Genomic DNA, 24,378 nt, shown 5'->3' on the forward strand with positions numbered 1-24,378 from the left:
GAAAGAGATAATTGCTGCTCATCTCACTCTTCTCACAAAGTGCTTTGCTACAGTGACACTTACACCCTTGGAGGTCAGCCCACACTTCACTGGCAGTTACCAGTCAGCTGTGTCAATTTCGCCTGAATTTGCTTGCTTGCAGGGTTTCCAGAGCACATAGCTTACCAAGCCATTATTACTTTGTACCTATGCCCAGAGAGCTCAACAAAGTGTGCATTCTAATCAGCCTGGGATAGGTAAATAAATAAATAGCTCATAGGTAATATGTAATTTACTAGAGAAAAAACAGTCATGACTTGCTACCCTCACAGTCTATAGCCTGGTGCTTCTAGTGATTACTTGCAGGATTCTATGGTGCAGAAAAGCTGAATTTCATTTCTTAGCTTATTCCTTAAAATTGTTGGTTGATGGATCTTTCCTCAGCTTGCCTCAAAAGTCCTTGCTCATCTCCACTCTAAGGTAAACATATTTCATTGAGCATCTGTATCTATGCATGGATAATGATGCATTCAGCTTCTCCTACATGCCTACCCAGTCTATACAGGGAATTCAGGCAAGTGTTTAAAATCACCAAAGAATCTTTTCCTTTCCTTACTGCATAAAAGATCTATCAATATCAATATCAAGCCATAGGGCCAATATCTTTGATGACTTTCAATTGGATTTGTGATGTTCTAATTTTGGTAAAATTTCTGGCAAAGTTGATTGAAATGTTTAAGGAAAGAAGAGCTATTAAGCCATAACTATTGCTTGACGACAAAACCTTAATGCTTAAAAAACACTGAATAGTTCACAACCTGAGCTCTATAAATACCTAGCTTCAGAATATCTAGGAAGTCCTCAAACTGCATGTAAATTTTGTGTGAATGTGCATTCTCTACTGCTTTTTAAGTTTTCAAAATATTTGCGAACCAAAACAAATTAAGAATCAATGAGTTAATTGAGAAAGTCAAGTGGGGGTAGGGATTGGTAAAACCAGTGCTTTTTACAAAAATGTTTATCTCAAAAGAAGGCATTCATGCTTATTTTGTTATTGTTCATTCATTCATATCAGGCCGATCTCTGTCCCATTACACACTCTACCTGTTTATTCTTCTAACTTCTTGTTCTGACCCATCTCCTGCCACATATGGTGTGTTTCCTTGAAAGCTCACTCTAAATCACTTCCTTGGTAAGTCTTTCAGTGACAGAAACCCAGATTGACTTTTCATTGCTTCTAAATTTTTGCTGTGTTTAGAGTTTGGGGAAATCACTTAGAAAACACCTGTGTGTGTGTGTGTGTGTGTGTGTGTGTGTGCGCGTGCACATGTGTGCATGCATATATTCATTTTTGCCAAAGATCCAACAGCCCATCAAAGCCAGGGATAAGTCTTAGTTTTTGCGTAGCCCTTGCTATGACTAAAATTATGTTTGTATGATTAATCTGTTGTTGTGAGTTGTCAGTAACCCATGGAAATGTCAGTAGTTTCAGCATGTCTCTTTGTAACTTTTACCTGTAAAGAAAATTTTTTTTCTCTCAAGTTAGAAACTATAATATGTTAGAAGAAAAATGAATTAAAGATGAATAAAAACATGAAATATTTCTACTAGTCAAATTTTGAAATCCACATCTAATCCATTCAACTTATCAGCAAATCCTGTTAGCATTTCTGGCAAATGTATATTCTTTCTCTCCAGCATCTGGCCTGTTTTCATTACTTCATTGCTATCATCCTTGTCTTCCTGTGATTATTGCTGCAGCCCCTTGACTAGTCTGTATTTCTGCCTCTGTTCCCTAGAGTTTCTTTTTCACAAAGCAATAAGAGTAAGTCTTCTAAACTATGAGTCCTACCATGACACTCCTCTCCCTCAAATTTTCCCATGACCTCTTATCTCAGAATAAAAAGCAAAGTTCTTAAAATGGTTCCCAAGACCCTGGTTTTTCAGCTGCTCACAGTCCACTTTGGTCATAACTGCTATAATTTCAACTTTCCTCCTGGCCTCCCGCATTTGAGCCAAAAATTCCAATTCTGACACTGATTCCTAGCTGCTCCTTGAACCCATCAAAGGTATTTCTATCTCAAGGTGTTTGTTACAGCCTCTGCCCAGAAAATTCCCCTCAGATATCTTCTCACTATCACCCTGCTGTGAGTGCCCTTCAAAAACAGCACACAAAGAAGCACAAAGCACTCCCTGTCTTCCTACCCTGCAGATCCATCTTCCTCTATGCTATTCATCTTTTTGTTCATTGTTGCAACCTCAGTGGCTATAACATTGCCCAGTATATAAAAGAGCTTGACACATGATCCATGTTAGTAAAATTTATTTCAAACAAAAAGACAACAGTTTGAAAACTACTTAAAAGAATAAAATTGTTTAAAATGTATATGCAGAAAAAAAAATTAGGAGACAAAAACATCAGAGTATCCACAATATAGGCAGTGATCAGTCATTTTGTACATTTCTTCAATGGCTATAATAGAGGGAAAAAAAGAGGAGGAGGAAGGAAAAGCACAAGAGGAAAAGAAGAGTTATTTAGTAGCAGTGAGCCTTAAACAGTGAGACAGATCGTCTGGCAATTTTGAAACAACCAAAAATCTACTCTCGCAGATGAATCACTAGAAGGCAGTAGGATTATGTACTATCTCTGCTGTCTAATATTATCAAAAGACATTCCTCCTGGTGATTATGATTTATTTACTTATTGTCTTCCATTACCACCCCTCTAAAGAAACCCACAGTGCTCCTCCCACACCCTGTTATATATTCTTATTTTTTTTACAATTATTAGCTACATCCACTATTGTCCTTTTCATATTCAACAGCCAGTGACCACATCTCTTCAACTTATCTCAGGAAGCCAAACACTTTGCTTTTGCACACAAAGAAGTGGAACTGCCTGCAAATTTTTTTCCCAGTAGTGGCAACTACTGTCACCAGTATCTCAGAGTTTCAGAGGCAGAGATGAAGGTCCCTGTCCCCAGCCATGGCAGCTCCGAGGTGTGACTAGTTTGTTATTTCATCTTCCCTACAGAACTGAGTCAAAGTTCCTCTTCATGAGTCTTTGCCTGGTACCTCACACTTGTTTGCCCTCTCCTCACTTCCTGCCCCCCACTCCCCTACCAAGTCTTCTTGAGAACACTTCCTCATAAATCACTTTCACACAAATTTGTTTGAGTGTTTGTTCTTGGAGAACCCTAAGACAATTGGTACCTGAAAAGATCCTGGAGACTGACTCTCAGGATGGGATGCTGGAGTTGGATGCCTCACTAATGGCAATAGAAAGCCCATTACTGGTGATAGGAAAAGTGACAAAACCCAGGGTAATTGCTGAAACTTGCATGTAGAATGAACTCAAATGGGATACAAGCAGATGAAGATATATTAGATTGTATAATATCTCTTTCATTTGAGTTATATTGCGATGTTGGTAGTTATAAAATCTATGGAATTAATGGCTGTTATGAAATTCTATTAATGAAATGAACAAGAACATTACAAGTTTAGAGCACCAATTACCAACTCAGAGCATGACGTGGAAGCTGCAAGTACTCAATGGTGGCACTAAAAGAGAATACTATCATCTGTAGCTACTGAAGACCAGGAACATGACTTGAGATTAAAGTAGCAAAGTTTCAAAGAAGGCTGATGTATCTTGGCAAACTTCTTATACTATGGTTGGATCCTAATAAAGAAAGAATAGAACCTGAGACTGGGATACACACACACAAAAAAAAAAATCATTGAACTTCCAATGCCTCTAAAGCCCTGGGCAAAAACAACCGCCCTCAAATTCTTTTACTTGAGAATAACAGCTTCCTCCTGCCTAAAGGCTGTGCAGAAACATCAACTACAACTGATATTTTGCATGATTATACTTGTTCCTCAAGATATACACAGGCCTCTCTTCCTGCCTACTATTCAAGCATGATGTGGTTGGGAAAATATTACCTCTGCTAAAGAATCTGAGGTGTCCCCCAAATTTTTCTGTTAATGCAGGAATATTCAGAGGTGAAATGATTAGATTATGAGAGCTGTAACCTAATCAGTTGATCCTATTTTGAATGGACTGACTGGGTGGTAACTGTAGGCAGGTGTGTGGCATGACTGGAGGAGGTGGGTCATTAGGGCATTCCCTAGAAGGCTCCTTCCCTGCCTTTTTCTGCTTCTTGACCCCTCTGTGAGCTGAGCAGATTTCCTCCACTGGGCTCTTCCCCAAAAGCTAACTAAAACAGGAGGAAAGGAATTATTTACTGAAGGAAAAGCAGAACCTGGCTAATAAGTGCTAGAAGAACTGAAAGAACATGCCTAGAAGTAGATATTAAAGGTTCTAAACTGAAATGGTAGAAGATAAGGCTGCATAGAAAAGATTTGTTGCAGTGGAGTATTGCTTGTGTAACTCAATACCATAGCAAGGGCATCTGCAGCCAATATTAAAAACTTTTGCTTGATTTGTTCCTATAAACTTGGAAATAACTATGTCTCATATTAATTGAGGTGGAAGTGCTTTGACAACGTGTTCAGTGAGAAATCAGCAGGCTAAGTGGGCAAAACCATTGCAGAACTGAGAGTCCACTGCATGACCATGTCTGGCAAAGTTCCAGAAGATACTTTCTTTACTGAGAATAAGAAATATCCTACTAAAGAGACCCCTGGCATCATCAAGAAGCGCGTGTGTGACGTTCTTACTGGGCTAGGATTGATGGTAGGAAATACTGCTATGAAAGTAGCTTTCTTGTATCAGAGAGATCGGATTTGAAATAGCAGAGGCCAGGTGGCAGCTTTTAATGACCAGAAGCAAGGTGGACAGAGTTATCATAACAAGTATCAAATCTGCAAGTATTTGTGGTGATACCTAATAAAACATAGTGTTTCTAGGACAAGACTGATGAGCAAACAACAAGGGCATTGCCTGATATAGATAATCAAAAAATTTTAATGAGGAACAGATAAACAGTTGACTGATGTCGACATACTAATAGACAAATCACTGCTCATTCTCTAGTTTCCAGGCTTGAACCAGTTCTCAGACACAAAATCTATTTTTTAAAGGGAAGCCACATCTTCCTGAAGAAGAATTCTGCAATTCCACAGCAAGGATATACAATGTTGATTCTCCCAGTCTTTTTCAAAAGGACCTATGGATATTTGCCCATGAAACAAGGAATTTTTTTATACTTTCCAGTTGAAGGGTGCAAGCTACTACTGACACCAGGTGACTCAAAATATTATCCTGGTACCCCTAAAACAGTGGAGCCTACAGAAGCCAGAAAATGCATGGAGTACTGACCCAAGTCTTACTTTCAACATGTGCATACTCTCACTGATCCAGCCAAAGAATAAATATATTTAGCAGTTGACAGAACCCTTACATTGAGTTCCTAACCATCATGGTACAAGTTTCCCAAAAAAGTGCCCTAAATAATAAATCAGAAACATCACCACAGTCCAGGTGCAATGGTAGAAATATGTGATTTACTCAAAGTCTTACAGGATGCTGAGGCAGTAATAGTAATCTTGATTATACCATCATTTATTTTATGAGTATGGTCCCTGAATAGTTATGGTCTCTAAATTGCGGCAGATGACTAGAACTAAGTTGTAGTCCCAATTGCATTACTATATCACTTATGACATTTTTTCCTAAAATGAATGTTTCAGGAATATTCTAGTGTTTTACTCAACAGCTATCAATAAGAAAGATCAGTCTTTATTCCATTGAATAAACAGAAATGCATATATAATTCTGACCTTGAACAATACAATTCAGAAAAACTTTTATAATCAGGAAATTTCACAGAACATCAATTGATTTGGGACCCTCCTAAGGTAAAAGCCAGGGATCCCTTCTAAGGCAAAAAATCAAGTTATACTCCCTGTACCTCTTCCTACAGCCATTGAGAAAGGACCTGTGATTAGTAGCCCTTTCCAGGTTTTGCCTTGAGAAAGTTATTCCAACTCTTTTATCGTGTCATTCCAGTGGCTACCATCCAAAAAGTTCTTTACAACAGGTTTAGCGTGAAATGCCAGTGACCTTGCCATTTAGGCCATATGAACAACAGATCCTTTGGTGCTAAAGATATCCATAGTAAAGATGGGGTTTGGATTCTCTGGAAAGTCCCAAGTTCAGCACAGACCCTAAAGCCCTGGGAGATTAACTATGGTATTTACAACAGAAAAACATATGCTCCATTTGAAAAAAAACAATATGTTACTAGACCCTTGGTAAAGACTGAACAATTAACCATAGGTTATGAATTGAAATGCAACCAGAGATTCCTTAAAGGAGTTGACTGTACCACCATAACAAATCAAATCATATCATATTCACATACCAAACCATAGTTTTCACAGGTAAGCAACTTTTCATCATAACATCCAGGATTGACTTTGAGCATGCCCAGAAGTCATGATTAACTCAAACAGGCATCCCGGGTCCCTGCACTGTCCACCTCCTTTGTACCAATGCTACTTTCTTGGCATTATGAAAGATTCCTGGCATCTGCTCAAAACCAAGACCAGGTCCATGGACAAAATGGTTCAATATGTTTATTAAAACTGAACATAGATTGCTGCTATTCTATATCTCTCAAAGATAGCCCTGAAAAATAGTGCTTCTACAGAAAAATTACTCCAGAGGGCAGAGCATCAGATAGTATACCTAATCTTTCACATCAGTGGCATGAGAAATATATTGGGGTAATGGTACATATTAATTCCTTTGCAGTGTCAAAATACTTGGGTAGTGAGATTGGAAGATTAGTGAAAAAGATCGGGAAGATTAAGGAAGCTAGGAAAGACACATGGACATAGAGCTGTGAGATGCACACAGTCTATGAATATTTGCACTACATGTTAATGTCCACTGCAGACATGTGATTAGAAACCTTTGTGTTGGTTTGGACGTGGAATTCCCCCCAAGTCTCACATGCTCAGAAGTGGGCTTTGGAGAAGTCATTGGTTATGAGGCAGGTTATGAGGGTTGGTTACGAGGGTTATGAGGTAATAGCTAAATGGGCTAGTAGGAAGTAAGATTTAGTTGAAGGAAGTAGGTTACTGGAGGTGTGCCCTAACACCACACAACACACACACACACACACACACACACACCTCTCTCTCTCTTTCTCTCTCTCTCTCTCTCTCTCTCTCTCCCCCCCTCTCTCTCTCCCTTCCTCCTCCTTCTCCACCCGTCTCCCTCCCTAGCTGCTATGAGCTGAAAGTTTTCCTCCGTGTTGCCCATTGGCCATGATGTTCTGCCTCAACTCAGGCCCAGAGCATGGGACTTGCTGACCATGAACTGAAACCTCTGAAACTATGAGCCAAAATATATCTTTCCTCCTGTAAGTAGTTCTTGAAAGATATTTTGCTCACAGCAGTGAAAAGCTGACTAATACACTGTGGATAGGGGAACTCATCCTGCAGATGTCACACAGTCTCTGTCCCGGAGTGCCCCAGTACTAGCACAGTAGACCCAGTTGCCATTGCAGCAGAGTTGGAAGCTATTTGTGGTCCCAAAAGAATGAGCTCTTTCTCACACCAGGGATGATGTAGCCACTGATGGTGTTGAATTTCCAACCAGTCGTCAGCAGAAAATAGATACTGAGCCCTTGGTATGGTGCAATTTCTCAGAGAGACCAGTCACTTAGCAGCAAGTTTATTACATCAGACTTCATCCACACTGAAAAGGGCAGGAATTCATTCTGAAAGGCACATATATTCCACACGTGGGCTTGCATCCCCAGCCCACAGTGCCATGGAGCATGGAGTAAAGTTAGTGTATGGTATGAGTGGATCTGAGTCGTGCACTGAACAGTCTGAAGAGGACACTGTCAGTATTCTACCCATATCCCCTTAGACCATTTTACCATGTTCAAGTTCCCAGAGTCCTACGTGTGCTTTTCTTACCAACATCAGGCTTCTGGAATCCACTGCAACTACCTGAATGGGAGAACTAGAAACATTTTGAAATTTCCATCCTTCTGGGGACAGCTCCCTTGCTCCCAGGTCAGAACAGTTCTAAGGTGTGACCTTCTATTTCTGAAGCTCCCTCATGGAATTGATCCAAAGTTATCCTCTGTGGGTCTTTGGTACTTAATACTTTCTGGACCTCTGTCCTCCACATCCTGTCTTTTCATTCCCTTAAAAGTATTCCCAAGAATACTCCCAAATAAATCCCAATCCTTGACTAGGTCACTATAACTGTGGCCCCACACCCACATAGACCTTGGAACATGATAAGTGCTCTAGGTAAACATCTGTCAATCAAGAAATGTTCATTTAAATTTAACAACTACATTCAATAGAACCATGAATGTCCCTTACATTGAATGATCATACAAAAGTGTGATTTGTGGGCACCAGGTCGGGTTTCCTGGCCACACACAAACACACACACACCCCAAAAAAATTCTTTTTCACTATCAATCACAAAGACCCACTTTTGAGACTTCTTTGCATGTCAAATGAGATGTTGGTCTCTGTGGTACTCTACTAAATGCAATGAGTATGAAGAAATACTTTAGATAGAAAGAGAAGTAGGTAGGGCCAAGATAAATGTTAATGTGACAGAGCCCACACTTGAACAAGACATCCTGAGATAAGAGAACTCCCTGAATGAGTAGGTAGATCAAAGGCAATTCTCACTTCCTTTAAAATTCATCTCTGAATCAAATTTTATTTACCAATGGTTGTAGCTTCAACTAGAAACCTCCTGTAGCCTAAAGGATCTCCCAAAAGACTATAAGAAGAGTGTGAACTTCCAAACTACAATGGAACTCAAGAAAAATGTTAGCTTGCACTACACTCCTGAGACAAACCCAGCTAATGAGTTGTTAACAAGTAGATTTTTAGATCTACTCAGGTCTTCTCAAGATACCCTGCAGGACGGACCCTAATCATGTAAGACAATTTCAGCTGCTGAGTATTGCATGTGGTTCCAAAGTCATGTGAGTGCCGTGGCTTTAGATTCCCAAGTCTTGGTTAACAGGAAGCTCTTAACCAGTTTCTGTGCAGCATCCACCTCAAGGAAGAAGCACTAACAGGCATCATACAAGTGAAGAATAGCAAATCCTGCCAGTTCTACCTTCAAATATAAATCCAGAATCTAACCTCTAATCACTTTCCCCACCCACACAATTCAAAGTTGCCACCACTGCTTCCCTGGGTATTTGTAATATGCCTCTCTCCGTGTTTAAACCCTCGACACATAAAAGTCTAATCTCAACACAGCAGCTGGTGTTTTCCTTTAAAATATGTCTGATGATGTCATTACTCAGCTGAAAATCCTCCAATCAATTTTTGGCTCATTCAGAATAAATTCAAAGTACATATTATGGTTTTGAAGTTCTACATAACCAGTTTCCCACCCATCTCCTTGACAGCAGAGACTGGCACTGAGTCATCAATGTCCTTCTCTCCTACATTGTCCTCTTGGCTCAGCTGCCTTAAGCCACATCCACCTCCTTTCTAGTCCTTGGACACAACAGGTATTTTCCTGCTTTTGAGACACTGAACTTGCTCTCCAGGAATGCTCTCCCACTCCCTCCCAGATCTGCATGACTTGATCCCTTACTTTCATTAGTTCTTCCCTGCCCTCCCTAGACAAAATAGCGCCAGGCACAGTGGCACATGCCTGTAATCCCAGTGGCTTAGAAGGCTGAGGCAAGAGGATCTCAAGTTTAAATCCAGCCTCAGTAATTTAGCAAGGCCCTGTCTCAAAACACAAAGAGGGCTAGGGATGTGCCTCAGTCATTAAGCACCTCTGCATTCAATTCCTGATACCAAAAAAAAAAAAAAAAATAGCAACACCCTGCTCACTCAGTATCCTTATCCATCTTCAATCAACACACTTTATTCCCTTTATATCCCTTATCATATTTTATTTATGTGTTTATTGTCTGTCCCATTTCTGTGTCCCTGGTCCTTGGTGCCAGACATATTGTTGGTGTTCCATGCTGAAGGAATTAAAAAAAACTCTAGAAAAATTCCATTGTCTCCATTTAAACATTATTTCCACATGTCCTCCTTTTTGCTATCATTTGCATGCTGAGTAAGTGATTCAGGTTGCAGCAACCCATCCTAGGTACCTCCTCACACTGAAATCCTTCCTTTTCCCCTGTTTCACATTTTTTTCTGCCTTAACCATCAAATATTAACAATCCTCCATGTCCTCAGGGAACTGCCTTTCCCCTCATTTGACTACACTGCCTTGCACATAAAAGCAGCCCAATTACTAGATGTTAAATGACTGGAGGTGGCAGTTTGCCAGCCTATGCTAATGAAAGAGCCCTCCTGTCCCTCCAAGGCAGCGTACACATTTCCACAGGAGCCTCCAGGAGACCTTGCACTAATGCCTTAACGCAAAAGTTATTGTTAAATGATGATGCTACCCAAGCAGGACAAGTTTAGACCCAGGGCAGGTGATTTTGGAAGGAGGACCTTGTGGTACCCCTAAGGTCATTTATAAATACAACTGTCTGAATCACTTATTCAACAAAGGATATGCTATTTGGCTTTTTACTTGTCATGCTAATGGAGATTCTATTTGTGAGAAAAGTAATGAATAAATTCTGCAAAACAGTGGAACTCTAAAAAACATTTGCCCTCTTGTCCTCACATGTACAAAAGCTCACCTTGACCCAAAGAAGGACAAAGGTATATAAACATTTGCATGAAAGAAAGCACATCACATCTGCTGTCTAACCCTTACAGAAGCGCATCCCTCTGCTTACAAGCTTTATATTAGATTAATGCAAAGGCTATTGCAAAATAAAGGATATGTCAGATCAAGGAGGATCCTGATGAAGACAGTTCAGAAATATCCTCAAATGCAAAAGTACACAATACATTAAATTCTAGGGATCTTCTATACAAGACTCTGCCTAGAGTTAATATTGCATAATATGTTTAAAAATTTAGATAGTAAATCCCATGTTGTTTTCTTACATAACAACAAGAGGAACACATGATTGTGGGTCTGCATAGGTATTTAATGGTGGTGTTAATCTGGAGGTATGTTGGTTAGAAATTCTGTAAAAACAAATTTTAAGTACTTTCATTATCACTAAAAGCAACTTTACTAGGGAATGAAAAGTGGATTCTCAATAAATTCTGTGCTTGGTATTGCACTGGGAACTATAAATTCCAGACTGAAAAAAGTATCTAATACATAGAAAATGGGAAGAATAGAGCAAGAATGGCAAGTAACTGCTGAAGAGGGATCTTAAAACTGCTTTGACCTGAAAACATTTCAAAAACAAAACTAGTGATTTATAAACTGAAACCGAGATACAAAAATATATTTGGGTCATCTATTTTCCTGCATCTCTCTGACAACAGTGCCATCTGGAGACTCGGTTGGACCAAGGGTACCAGATCTTACAAAAGCTAGACACAGTCACGGAAAAAGCCACAGACAAAGTCAGTCCATTTCTCTGGTATTCTTATGCAGTTTGTTTCTAGAGTGAAAAAAAAAAAAAAAACAAGTGAAAAATATGAAAACTAAAATTTGTATGTGTGGTGCTGGGTATTTCACTCACGACCTCAAGCATGCTAGGCAGGTGCTCTACCACTGAAATACATCTCCATCCCTTTTCATTTTTTTATTTTGAGACAGGGTCTTGCTAAATTGCCAGGCTGCCCTCAAACTTGCAATCCTCCTGCCTTGGCATCCTGAGTTGCTAGGATTGCAGGTGTGTGCCACTGCCCCGGCAAATACTGAAAATGTTTTATTCTAAATCTGAAAAGTTACAAAAAAGAAAAGAAATAAACATACATATACCTATATGTGGAGATCTATATACTCTCATATATATAGGAAGATGGATGGATGGATGGATGGATGGATAGATGGATGGATAGACAAACAGACTGACTGTGTTGTGTGTGTGTGTGTGTGTGTGTGTGTGTGTGTGGTACTGAGTGTCAAACCCAGTGCCTTGCATATGCTAAGCTTGCACTCTACCTTTGAGCAGTATTCCCAATCCAAATCGATAATATTCTAATGGGAAGTGCAGAGCAGCTAACATGTGGTTTATTAATTCAGAGTTATTATTATTTTAGGAAATTTAAGAAAATAATAGCATACTAAAATCATTAATGAGAATGCCATTTTTCTTAAAATGTTCTTCAATTTTAAATTTGAGATTATAAGTAAATACATGTGCTTCCAATTCCCAAAACAGACAATTCAGATAGGATCAAAAGACCAGAGATGTAGAGAACAAATATAACTCAAGTCTCCCCAAGCCTTCCCACACCTGCTCATACAGACTCTCAGCAGCCTGTCTCTTGTCTTCCCAGTCCCCCTTCCGTCCGTTACAAGTTTGCAGAGAATCTGATGAGCCTCCTGGGTAACATTACCACATCTTCTTGGTGCCCCCATTTCCCTGTGAGCATGATATTACCACTGTGAACAACTCCCAAGAGACAGCTCTTTCTTTGCTAGTGGGCCTTGAAATTCCAACTCTGTTTTCCAGGCATGGCTGCCTTTTTCCAGTAGGTAGCCCTGAACATCACTAACACCAAGAGTGTGGAGCTCTCCAGGTGCAGAACTTGAATAGCAGTTGATAATGAAAAGGATGGTAAAGAGACGTTCACCCTCTTTTTGTGGTACGTGATCCAAGACAGCTATCAAAGTACAATTGTTTTTGCACAGACTTTATAGAAAAGTCCTGTGCCCTGAAGTTCTTTAGTCTCTTATTCAAATAGAACTTCTACTCTCCAAGCTACCTTTATTCTTTCTCACAGAAGAACATGGTTAAACATTTGGGAACTAGTGGGACTAGGGATATAGCTCAGTGATAGGGCACTTGCCTAGCATGTGCAAGGCCCTGGGTTTAATCCCCAGCACTGAAAAATAAAATAAAATAAAATAAGAGTTTGAGGTCTGATCCAGGGAAAAAGGCAATTAATAAATCACACTCATATTGAAGCATTGGGTTTTCGAAGGCCTTTATAGATGTAAACAACACTGAATTCCATACTGCAGCTAAAAGACTGACTTTCTTATGCTACTGTGTTCCAGTTTTAACCTAAGCACTCAAAACACACTGCCTTATAGAGATTTTAGTTAAAAAAAAAAAAACTTTTCAGATATAATGTTTTTTCATTTTTTATTTATTTGTTTATTTGTTTATTTTTTAGCCCCTGTCTGTCCTGGATTTTTCCATTGGCTTGCGGGAATGGCACACAAATTCCAGAGAGACTCAGGTTGTTCTCAACACCACCCAACCCCCATCTTCATCCTCCACTCCCCACTGTGCCCAGTTTCTGTGTTTTATTTCCTCTTCATCCAATAACAGAGATTCTTTTCATTTCTAAACTGTTCCTCAATTTCTTATTAAATATCCTCCTGGCAGTCCCTCCACCAGACCTCTAGATACCACAGGTACTGCCTGAAGGTCAGGTTCACGCTGGGTCCTCAGTGAAACATGATTGATGTATTATGTGAGCCACAGAATCTATTAAGACAAAAAGATGCAATGGATCAAATTCAAAGAGATGATTACAGATTCTGGATACTGTGGGAGCTTTCTGAGAATATAAATCCATGTGGCTTTTATAATAGTCAATCAGATCAAGAGTTTTATCACACAAAATCCAACAGAATTCTTGTAGCCTATCCAAAGGGAGATGAAGAGAAAAAGCAGAGCTAGAAGGAAATTAATATCGGGAAACACAGGTTCTGTTTTCACCGATGCCACTAAGGAGTCCGAACATGAGTGAGTCGCCTAAATACCCTGGTCCTCCTTTATCACATAGAAGGGCTGGGCTGAGAGACTGTCAAGGACCCTTTCAGTGGTAACAATTTATTTCAGTAATAATATAATGGTTCTCTAAGCAACCTGGAAAAGGGGGCTGGTCATAAATAAAAGAAATAGAGCTGCGCCTCAGTTGGTAAGAGGATTGTACTCAGCAGGGGATTTGGGCAAAAGGAGAAGTAGTTTATAGAACTGACAGGAAGAGGTGGGAGGGCAGCAGCCAGCAGGAAGGCACAGGGACTGCCATTTCAAGTGAAAAACTTATATTGATGATGTGAAAACTGGCACACTGTCCAAACAGTGGTATTTCACTCATACAATACATTCAAATCAGATAAAAGCACTTTCTCAGAACTCTAAAATACCATATGTATGTTAAAATTAGCTTCATTGATAACAAGTGTGGGATTTTTTATTTTTTATTTTTTTTTAAGTGCAGCTTACCGATATTCAAGCTCATTTTAAGAAAGAATAAATCTGACTTCACATAGTTTCCTATTTGGTTTAGGACATCCTTTTTTAAAATGTCATCTTGCACTGGATTGCATCTGCAATGGATTTTTCATTTAATCCCAGTGAATGCCAACCCTATCAGCAACTGCCAAAGACAACTCTACTCAGCCTTTTATGTGTGGGACACCAGCAATGTAAGCACAGGAGAATCAACGCTTACAACGAGGTCATATTTTGGAGGTTTTATGAAAAAAATAAAGAAATTCCTTGGGTTTTTGTAAAAGGAAAAGATACGCACACGCACGCACACACCACATTGTCAGTGTTCCTGACAGATATTTTGCTGTTCTTCAAGATATCCAGAGAGATTTCCAGAACCTAAGCAAGAAAAAGTATTTGAAACCGAAGAAAACAAAATCAGTCAAAGAACTGGCAGGGCTGATAATTAGTTGCATATAGGATTGTAAACCTTAAAAAAAGTACAATAAGAGAGGTTTGGGGATTTATAGTAACACATATATAACCATCAAAAACTGGGAAGTCCAGAGACAGTGGTAATTTATGTGGTGAGGTTTGTCTTCACTATTCAGCACTCTATGGTTTAAGAAAAGAAAATTGGGATTCAAATGTGAATTTCATGTTTTGTGGCACCTTATTAAAATTATAATGAAAAATCCATTTCCCCTGCTTGGAACTTCAGCATATAATGAATTACATAAAAGGACAGAGAAGTACAGGGGAGAAAAAGTTCAGTTCAGCGTGATAAAGTAGAAAGAATACCAGTCTGGGAGTCAGAAGACCTGGATTCTATTCCCAGCTCTGCTGCTCACTGGCTGTCTCATTTCGGACAAATCATTTTATTTCTCTGAGTCCTGGCTTTCTCATTTGTAAACTGTGAGGACTGATTCAGATGAATACAATTCTGTGATCACCAATGTCAGATCTTGCAGCACATTCTGTGCCAATAGAGCCACTAAGCAAATTATCAACTACTCTCGCATAATAGGAAACAGCATTTCATTAAATCCACCATCTCCCAGGGGTTCTGAGTTAGACAGAAAAGCCCAAACACTTGGTATATTATGCATCCAGTTGATCACAATTTATCTGTAGAATATCCCCTTTCTGACATTTAAGAAAGGTCAAAATTCTCAAAAGCTTAATAGGAATGTTAATGTCCTTTAAAATAGTATGGCCACTTGGTTATGTTGAATCATTCAAAGGTCCCTGGGACCATGCAAAGTGAATGACAATGACCTTCTACATCCACTCTAGACTTGTCCAGAGAATGAAGGTAGGGGAAAGGGAACAATACTATTAATCTTTCAAGAATTTATATGGTCACCACTAGTAATATATCTAATGCTCTGTTCCTATTTTCTTTACCTTTCTATGGATGTCCTGATGTGCAATTTTATTATATTGAAAGATTTATGTGCAGCATTTCAGTAGTTTCCTACTCAGGTGGTAAGATGCAGCGTAATTATGATAAGCACCAGCTAGCATGGCACCTGCCTGGAACGTTACAAATAGAAAAGGAAACACATGCAATTAGCCATTTACCCACACAAAGTGAGCACTGGAATAATGTACACTTTTACTTTCAGGAGGTTTTGAATTCTTGTTTTAGAAAGAATAATTATTCAGCCTCTTTATCCAGATTCCCATTTGTTTCACAGAGGGCTATGATGATACTCTTCCATTTAGAAATATAGAGAATCAAACATCAGGTATTCTACTAGATCACAACTAGCAAAAAAAAAAAAAAAAGGTTTTTGCAATTAGTAATAAAAGAATTTTAGAAGTTATTGCACAATTTTCATATTCCAAATGTGGTTGTAGACCACTGATATTTAGAGAAATTTAAATCCTCCTTTCTTACTCTTGACCCTATCGTCATTCTCACTTCATAACAAGTAAATCAAAGCCAACTGATCTTATATTGCTATCTAGACTCTGAGAAGAAATCACTGAAGCAACAAATTAGTTACTTAATGCAGATAAATATAAATGAACTTCAACTTTATCATTATTGAAATGCTAAGAATTAAAGGTTTTCACATTCACAACCCTCTTACAAATCATCAATGAAAGATATTTAACGTATAAAACATTTTTTACAGGCAACAGATTAAGGGGGGCAGGGCAAGAGTGGGCCAAAGTAACAGATTCTCATTCCAATGAATTACACTGAAGTTGTGCTACATTCCTGCTATCGAACTCTTCCAAGCTAGTGTGCCTTCTTCCTTAACACATATATGTAGTTAATTAGTTAGATACTATATTAGAAACAAATGCAAATTGAGAACTGAGGATGTTTTCAGTTGTTCACTCACATAGTTGAGAACCAGGAAGCCTAGATTGACAACCTAGTTTAGAACTTAAAAACTAAGGACCTTGGAACAAGACTACTCAGATTTTAATTTGGCTCCACTGCTTATGAGCATAATCATTTTGGCGAGTTTAGGAAAATCTTTGTATCTCTGTTACCTCATCTATAACATAGGGATAAAAGTACCTGGTAATGTGGACTTGAGTGTGAAAGGTCACTGAGTGAGTGAGCATATGTAAAATTATTAGAAAAATGCCAAGAGCACAGTAAGTGATTAATAATGGTTGGATAGTGTCATTTATTATGATAACAAAATTGCACTACTTAAAGACTCAGCAGTTCCAAATCACCGCAGCATGCAGCCAGCTCATGGCTTTGAGAATGTCAAGGAAGTTGGAAACACAGCTGGTGTGAGTTCTGGTAACTTAAATTGCTGGTTTTCTCTTCCTGCTGCCACCATATTAAGGTAAGTTTTAGAGGAGCAGAGTGGCCACTGGCCTACAAACTATCCAGCCTGGGAATTTTTTCCTAATTTAAGTCTGTACAATGCTAAGATCAAGAAGAAATGTTTTTAAAAAATGACCAATCTTAAAACTTGCAGGTCTATTTTTTTCATGGAAAACAGATGAATTTTTAATTAACCCCAATGCTTATTATCATGCAGTTTCACAGTGAAAAATATCCGTATCCATTAAATAATAAAAATTAAATACTATGTGCATGAATATTTAATTACTAGGGATAATGATACATCCTACAAAGTATTCTAAATGCCTGGGTTGCAACGCACTATAGAATGGCTCATGCCAGAAAGAATTATTGGCCAAAAAAATACATTTCCTATTAACTGACTCGCACCTTAATATTAGAATTATTTAATTTTTGCATCAAATACTAAAGTTATTAAGCAATAGCAAACCATTTCATTTGGAATTCAACATCAAAAACTACGATGCTTAGAAAAGAGGGAGGCATTTAAAGAAAGGTGATCCACAGTGATGGAGATTATGATGGAAAAAAATAATCAAACCCAGTTGAGCTTGTTTATTTATTTTCAGGCCAAAATTCTCTTTACTCCTTTTCCTGTATTTTTACTTTCTCTGCAAACAAGATATTAAACTCAGTTAAATGGAACAGAATAATGATTCCCATGTTTCCCGCAAACCTTACTATTACCCAGTTTTATTAGCCCACATTTTTTATTTGAGCCTTTGGGGGAAAAGTGATTCAAAAGAGTTCATGAATGACCTCTGAGTTCAGAACTATTGTGAGAAAACAAGTCCTGCTCCTTATCTCAGAAAGTCTGACCTCTAAAACTTCCACTGCAATATATGTCCCTGGAGGGGGCCCTTGAAACTCCCAAAGGCTCTTCCCCATCCCAACAGCCAATATCAACAAGAAACATTGACCTTTTCAACACAGTGTTATTCAACTTTTCTTCAGAGCTGTCAACAATCCTGTACTGAGATTCTGACCATTTTTAAGTAACCTATTTTTCTCCGATTGCTGAATCAAATTGTGAGTGAAATTGTATTGAAGTTTGATGTGTTCTTGTTACCCACGTATCATTTAAATGCTGTTCTATGTAATTCATATATTGTTCATGAAAGTTTACTGAAAACATTTGGAGAGAGAAAATATTTTCCATTTTTAGGACTATGGAATTGTTTTATTTTTAATGAAGCAATGAGTATTAGGAGTGTTTTTCTTCTTTAATAAATCCCTCCCCAGAGTCCTAAAAATAAAGATAAACAGGTAAAAATGTAGTTTTTTTAGTGTTTTTTTAACAATATCTTTATTTTTTTTTTAATTTTTATGTGGTGCTGAGGATCGAACCCAGTGCCTCATGCATGGTAGGCAAGGACTCTACCTCTTAGCCACAACCCCAGCCCCAAGTTGTTTAGTTTTTTAATTTTATTTACTAAGCCAATTATATCAGTGGATTAAGCACTCTGCAGTTGGTTGAGTATTTGAGAAAACTAAATTAACTTCTTTATGTCATCAAATGTAATTTGCTGTACCAAGGCTGAAATTTCATAAGTAGTCCCTTATTGATCTGAAAAAAAAAAACTCATACAAACATCAAAAACTCAAAGGAAATAAATTCCTATTGTGTTCCTTCACAAGCACTTAAATTACATTCCCACAAGGAGATTCCCACTCACAAGGCTCTTGCCTTTCTATACAGAGATGGTCCTCTAAATTAAAGTTATATTTTAAGCCAATAAAGGCTAAATGTGGGATCAAATGATAGCTAATATTCCATGTAATGTCAAGCAGCGTGATAATATTTTTACATGTATTAACTCGCTTAATTTTTAATGCCCAATAAGGACAGGCAAACATGAATACCATTCTACAGAAGAGGAACTGAGAACAAAGAAAAATTAATTAACATGTCCCAAATTACACCTGGTGAGGGTCAGACACAGTGGATGCCAGAGTCTTTCTCTTGACCACTGTGCCATTTGGTAGTAACCAGTGCTATTCTACAAATACTGAAGTTAGGCAAGGGTGGCCATGTAACTTCCTGTGGCCAATGCTATATGAGTAGCAGTGATGTGTGATTTCCAGAGGAGACTTTAGGAGCCAGGGCATAATTCACCACTGCACTGATCATGGATGTGTATATAAAGTAAGGCTTCCATTGACAGGACCCCTGAGTAGTGACAATGAGCAGAAACTCCCCACAAATCAGCGCTGGATGTGAACTTTAGGGGAGAATTAAAGATTTGTTACACTAAACCTACTGAGGATTTGGGGTTATTTATTACTATTATAAAACTAGCTCATTCTGACATAGACATACAGTTTCCACATTGTAAGGGTTCATTCATAGTCACTTAATTCAGTTTTGGAGGGGATCCAGGAGGAGCACAATTTATCTGGGTGAAGGCAGGTCACAGGGAGAGAAAAAAGTAAAAGCAGTGGCCCAAAAACAAAAAACAAAAATGCATAAAGCTTTTGGCAGTTTCAAGATACTGAGAGACTGTCACATGTACATTGGGATAAATCCAGAAAATGTATAATTATTCACATAAGATTTGATTTGCTTGAGGATTGACTTTTTTATAATCCATTTTTAAAAGTCATGGTAAATAAAGAGTTCTGGTTAGCCTATATATTTAGGGACATCAAAAAATAAATTTCACTAAGACAAATGTTGCAGGCTTAATTCTGTTTCATTGTTATCCAGAATTATGATTTTTTTTTATTCAGAATGGTTCTAACTAGTCATATAGGTTGTGAGTGGCTGAGATCAACTAGCAGCATCTTCTGATTACCAGTATTTCTTGCATTTTTCCCTTTCCACTTTTTTATTTTTATTATAAAATTGTAAGTAAGCAGGAGAGTCACATATTGTTAAACATGAGCAAAATTTCTCAACAATCCATCACCAGTAAACTTAGACTTCCAAGCGGTGGAGCAATTCTCATTTAGAAAGCCTTTTGGAATTATTTGCCATCTCTTGTTAACAGACAATGGCATTATGAAATTGCCTTAATTTATTTCTAAATTCAGTTATAATATTATACCTTTTAATGATTATCCTTTTTGTCTAGGTAAAAATAGACCTTGGCTACTCATTTTTCATGCATTGAGACAAACATTTCTTTCTCAGTTACTAGAAACCCTCTATGAATTATTTAGAAAACTTTGCCAAGGTAAACTACCTCCTCTAAACAAACATTGCTTTTAAATGGGGTCACTTGTGGCAAATTGCTTCGGAAAGATGTGATAGACATGCGTGTTTACATCAAAAGGGCAGATGTAGTGTAAGTGCAATGAAAGGCAGCGAAATCTCCTTATTCAGCAGTAAACTCAGGAGGCAGAAAGTTTTGTTGAAATCTAAGTTTGGGTCAGAATCTAAGTCTATCTCTAACTCCCTTATGTGCAAATCCAGTTTTGTAATTGCCTGTCCTCTGGTATTGCCCTCCTAGAGAAATGGAGAATTGATGAGATATTGATGGAAGTTCTGCAAAGATGAAGAAAAGGTGTCAAAAAAAAAAAAAGAGTAGGGGAAGTTTCTATGAATATAGATTCTCGCCCCATGGGTTTCTTGAGAATATCACTTACCCTCCTAGATAATGGAAAACCCTTAGGTATTCATATATTTTCCCTGCATGTGGCCTGCGCTAGTATTCATCTCCCTTCCCTTTACATCTCTCCCCTAGTCATGCACATAAATACACCACCTTTTGCATTCTGCACATTACAAAATAATTTTATTCAATCAAACCTCCTTTAAGAAAACTTCTTCAAACAATCTCTAATGCCCATCTGGTCATGCTGTTTGTCTAGAGCCAATACAACCCATTTTTCATCACCTTGACAGATTCTCTGGTTTCAGTTAACTTTTTTCTCTGTCAGCATTTCTCTTCATGCATGCATGAACACTGGCCAAGTTCATAGAAACTATGAATGCACCTTATATATAGCAGCCTTCAATTCTTTCTTGGAAGTGGGCTTAATATAAGCTAATTTAAAATGCTCATGTCTCTTGATACACAGGGTGAAATAATCCATTTCTGGTCATTCTACTTATCCAGTCTCTGAAGGCACATTGCTATGAAAAACAAAGCAGAAATAACATGTACTCCACTTCTTTGCATCTCAGAAGAGAGAATAAATCGAATAAGACGTCTTCCATTGTAAGAAAAAAGTAAGCCACATATCTTTACTGCTAAATTCTAAGATTTGAAAATGTTTCTCCAAAGAAAAGCCTTTCCCTAATTACCCTGTCCTTTCCTGCCCTGCTCCTTCCCCATAAGACTAACTGATCACCTTACTCAATTTTATAGATTGCATCACCCTGGATGGCTGGGTCTTGCCAACTGACTTCTACTTGGGCTCAATCTACAGGACTTACTGACAAAAAATTATAAAGCAGGAGGAAAAAGAGGTTGTGATGCTTCATCCCTATGTTTGCCCACTTTAGGCCTCCTTTTTGGCAATGACTGCATCCTTTTATGAGCTCAGCTCCTGTCTATCTCTTTCTCCTTGCCTACAGATCTCACTGGGGTCCTATTGACACTATCTCCTCCCCTTGCTCATTCAGAACTAAAGATGCTAATTGCTTCCCACAGTTGTGCTTGTCTAGGTATCTCAGCACTCCTTGTTACTCCCCTTAAACTCCCTTCACCCACACACACACACATCTTTGAGTGAAGTATTTGCTTCATCAAAATATCTTGCATCATTTGAATTGAAGTTTTCTTTTCTATAGAAACTCTAGATAATATAATCAACATAACTTGTTATTATATGAATTATGAATGTCGCTCCAGTAGAAGCTAGTGTTGAGCAATTAACACAAAGTAATGAAGCAAAGCCACTGTCTCTCAAAGAGATGTTTTGTAGACCCATGTTCCTAAGTACCATTATTCACAGCTAAAATGCAAGAGCAACTCAGATGTCCATTGACAAATACATAAGCAAAACATTTTACATAAAATGGAATACTATTCAGTTTCAAAAAGGAAAGAAATACTACATAAACTACAATAGAGATGAACCTTGAAGACATTGTGCTAAGAGAAATAAACCACTTGGAAAACAAGCAGTCTGATTTTCCTTTTATGAGGTATTTAGACTAGTCAAAAATCATTGAGAAAAAAAGGTAAAATGGTTTTTGAGATGGTTTAGGGAACAGGGGAATTGGCAGTTATTGTTTAATGGGTTCAGAGTTTCACTTTTGCAAGATGAAAAGAGTTCTGGAGATGAGTGGTACTGATAGTTACACAACAATGTGAATTTACGTAATACCACTGAGCTGTACACTTAAAATGCTGAAGATAGCAAAGTGTATGTTAAGTGTATTTTAGTATAATTTTTTTTAATTGGGGGAAAATGCCTCCTGTCATATTGCAGAAAAATACTTTCTGTTCTTATATTCAAGAAAGTATGTTTCATTTGTCTAAGAGCCTAGAAAAATCAGAGAAGCATATTCTAAAAAGTTTAATAAAAACTGCTAAATTTGTAAGTCAAAGGTCTTTAATAAGGATGGTAATCTGTAATCTATTTTTTCACAGCACAGTCTAGAAATAGAGCAATGAATAGAAAGTTTCATATTAGTCTTATCTAACCTATAAAAATCTAAAAGTTTTTTTTAAGCAGAAACTCTTTAGAAACTTAAATTTCCAATTTCTCAGTAACAGATCATAGAGGAATGGAATCTACCTATAATTCTAGGCTTTATCAGCACTTAAGCAATACATACAATTGCCTCTATCTAAAATGCACCAATAGACATCTCTTCCCAAAGGTCAATCTTATGTCAATCACAGTCATCATGGATAAGCTATAAATGTTGTCTCAAATGAATCCCTGAGTGAGTACAGACCAACCAAATCACAAAATCTTCCTGTGTACTTTGACTAGAGAGTTCCTCACAGAAAGACACTGAACACAAATATTAGTTTTTTAAAAAAAAAAATCTACTTCACAAGTACATGAGCTTCCAGTTAAAATGTTTCCTTTTTATTTAACAATGATGCTTTGTTGAGCTTTATCTTTGTTTTATCTAAAACAAAATATAATAAATTTTTGAAAAGTATCAGTGTAAAAGTCAGTACACTTTAAAGATAAATATGTAAGCAAATGCATTTTATATATTTTACTTCATTCTTGACTAACATTTATTAATTGTACACATTAATAGGTTTCATATTGATATTCCTACTTATGCATACTTCATGCATTGTTCAAATCCATCATCCCTTTAACCCACCCTGACCTCTAGTAATCATTATTTTACAGATTGACTTTTTTAAATCTTCCATACATATGTGATACTTGTCTTTTGGTATCTAGCTTATTTCACATAACCTAATGTCATCCAATTCCATCCACTTTGCTCAAAAGACAGAGTTTCATTCTTCTATGTGGCAAATAGCATTCCATCATGTGTATGTGTGTGTGAGTGTGAGTGTGTGTGTGTGTGTATCTGTGTGTGTGTGTGTGTGTGTGTGTACTAATCGACAGGCACCTAGGTTGATTCCATATCTTAGTTATTATAATAGTGATAAAATAAACATGTGCCTGCACCATCTCTTTACTATGGTGACTTCATTTCCTTTGGATATATACCCAGAAGCAAGATAGCCGGATCACAAACTAGATAATAATCAGTCAAAGGAATAAAAGATGATCCAATAGTCCTCTTTTGTGTTTAAAAAGTGCATTTGTTGCTACTCATTCTTTTGACTAAAGTTCTTTCTTACGTGGGGAAATGTTGATATTTTGAGTCTTAGAAGACTTAGAATCCCACCTGTGAACAGTGAAGATTTTCAAGTACTTCCCCAACTTCCCTTGTGAGTGAGTCAATGTGTCCTGGATTCTACCAAACAGACTCATCAGCTTGGCATTTTGATTTAAAAAAAAAAAAACTGGTGGCACAAGGAATTAGGAGATGAAGGAAGAATCTATGCCATGGACAGTGTTTGGAACAGTCAAAACCCTGGGCAAGAGGAGAAAACTATTAAATGTAACCAAGGTACCTTCATGAGAAAGGAAATTTGGCAGACACAGAACCAAGAACCCAGAGAGCAGATGCAAACACAATGAAAAATTATTTCATGTCGTAAGACCTGATTAATCTTAAAGCATTTGCTTCACTTAATTCCAGAATTCCATCGAGCAATGACTCCCTTGTGCTTTTCACTTTCCCCTTTCTTTAAGCAGAAATGTTTATAACAGAGAGATTAAGTCTGTTCCACCATTGTACATTAGATGTGGAGAGTGAGGGACAGTTTGTTTCTTTAAACTCACAGGTATAGATTGCAAAGATATGTGTTTTTACTTACAGAAAGACAGCTGATAAGTCCATTCTACACCCAGATATGAGTTTATAAG

The 24,378-nt window shown here is 37.7% G+C and overlaps 1 long non-coding RNA gene across 3 annotated transcripts; it reads left to right on the plus strand.

Moving 5' to 3' along the window:
• Positions 1 to 323: 323 nt before the first annotated feature.
• On the plus strand, positions 324 to 23,655 carry LOC124102755 (uncharacterized). 3 transcript variants are annotated; one of them, XR_009228170.1, is made up of 5 exons: positions 324 to 459; positions 12,456 to 12,588; positions 13,123 to 13,188; positions 21,037 to 21,187; positions 21,327 to 23,655. It is a non-coding gene; the product is annotated as an uncharacterized LOC124102755 (long non-coding RNA). The 3 variants fall into 3 exon arrangements; XR_006854970.2 differs by lacking the exon at positions 12,456 to 12,588; XR_009228169.1 differs by lacking the exons at positions 12,456 to 12,588; positions 13,123 to 13,188.
• The last annotated feature ends 723 nt before the right edge of the window (positions 23,656 to 24,378 follow it).

The sequence above is a fragment of the Marmota monax genome, unplaced genomic scaffold, assembly GCF_021218885.2.
Source record: "Marmota monax isolate L192 unplaced genomic scaffold, Marmota_monax_Labrador192_F-V1.1 WCK01_AAM20220418_F8-fsc00002, whole genome shotgun sequence".
NCBI lineage: Eukaryota > Metazoa > Chordata > Mammalia > Rodentia > Sciuridae > Marmota > Marmota monax.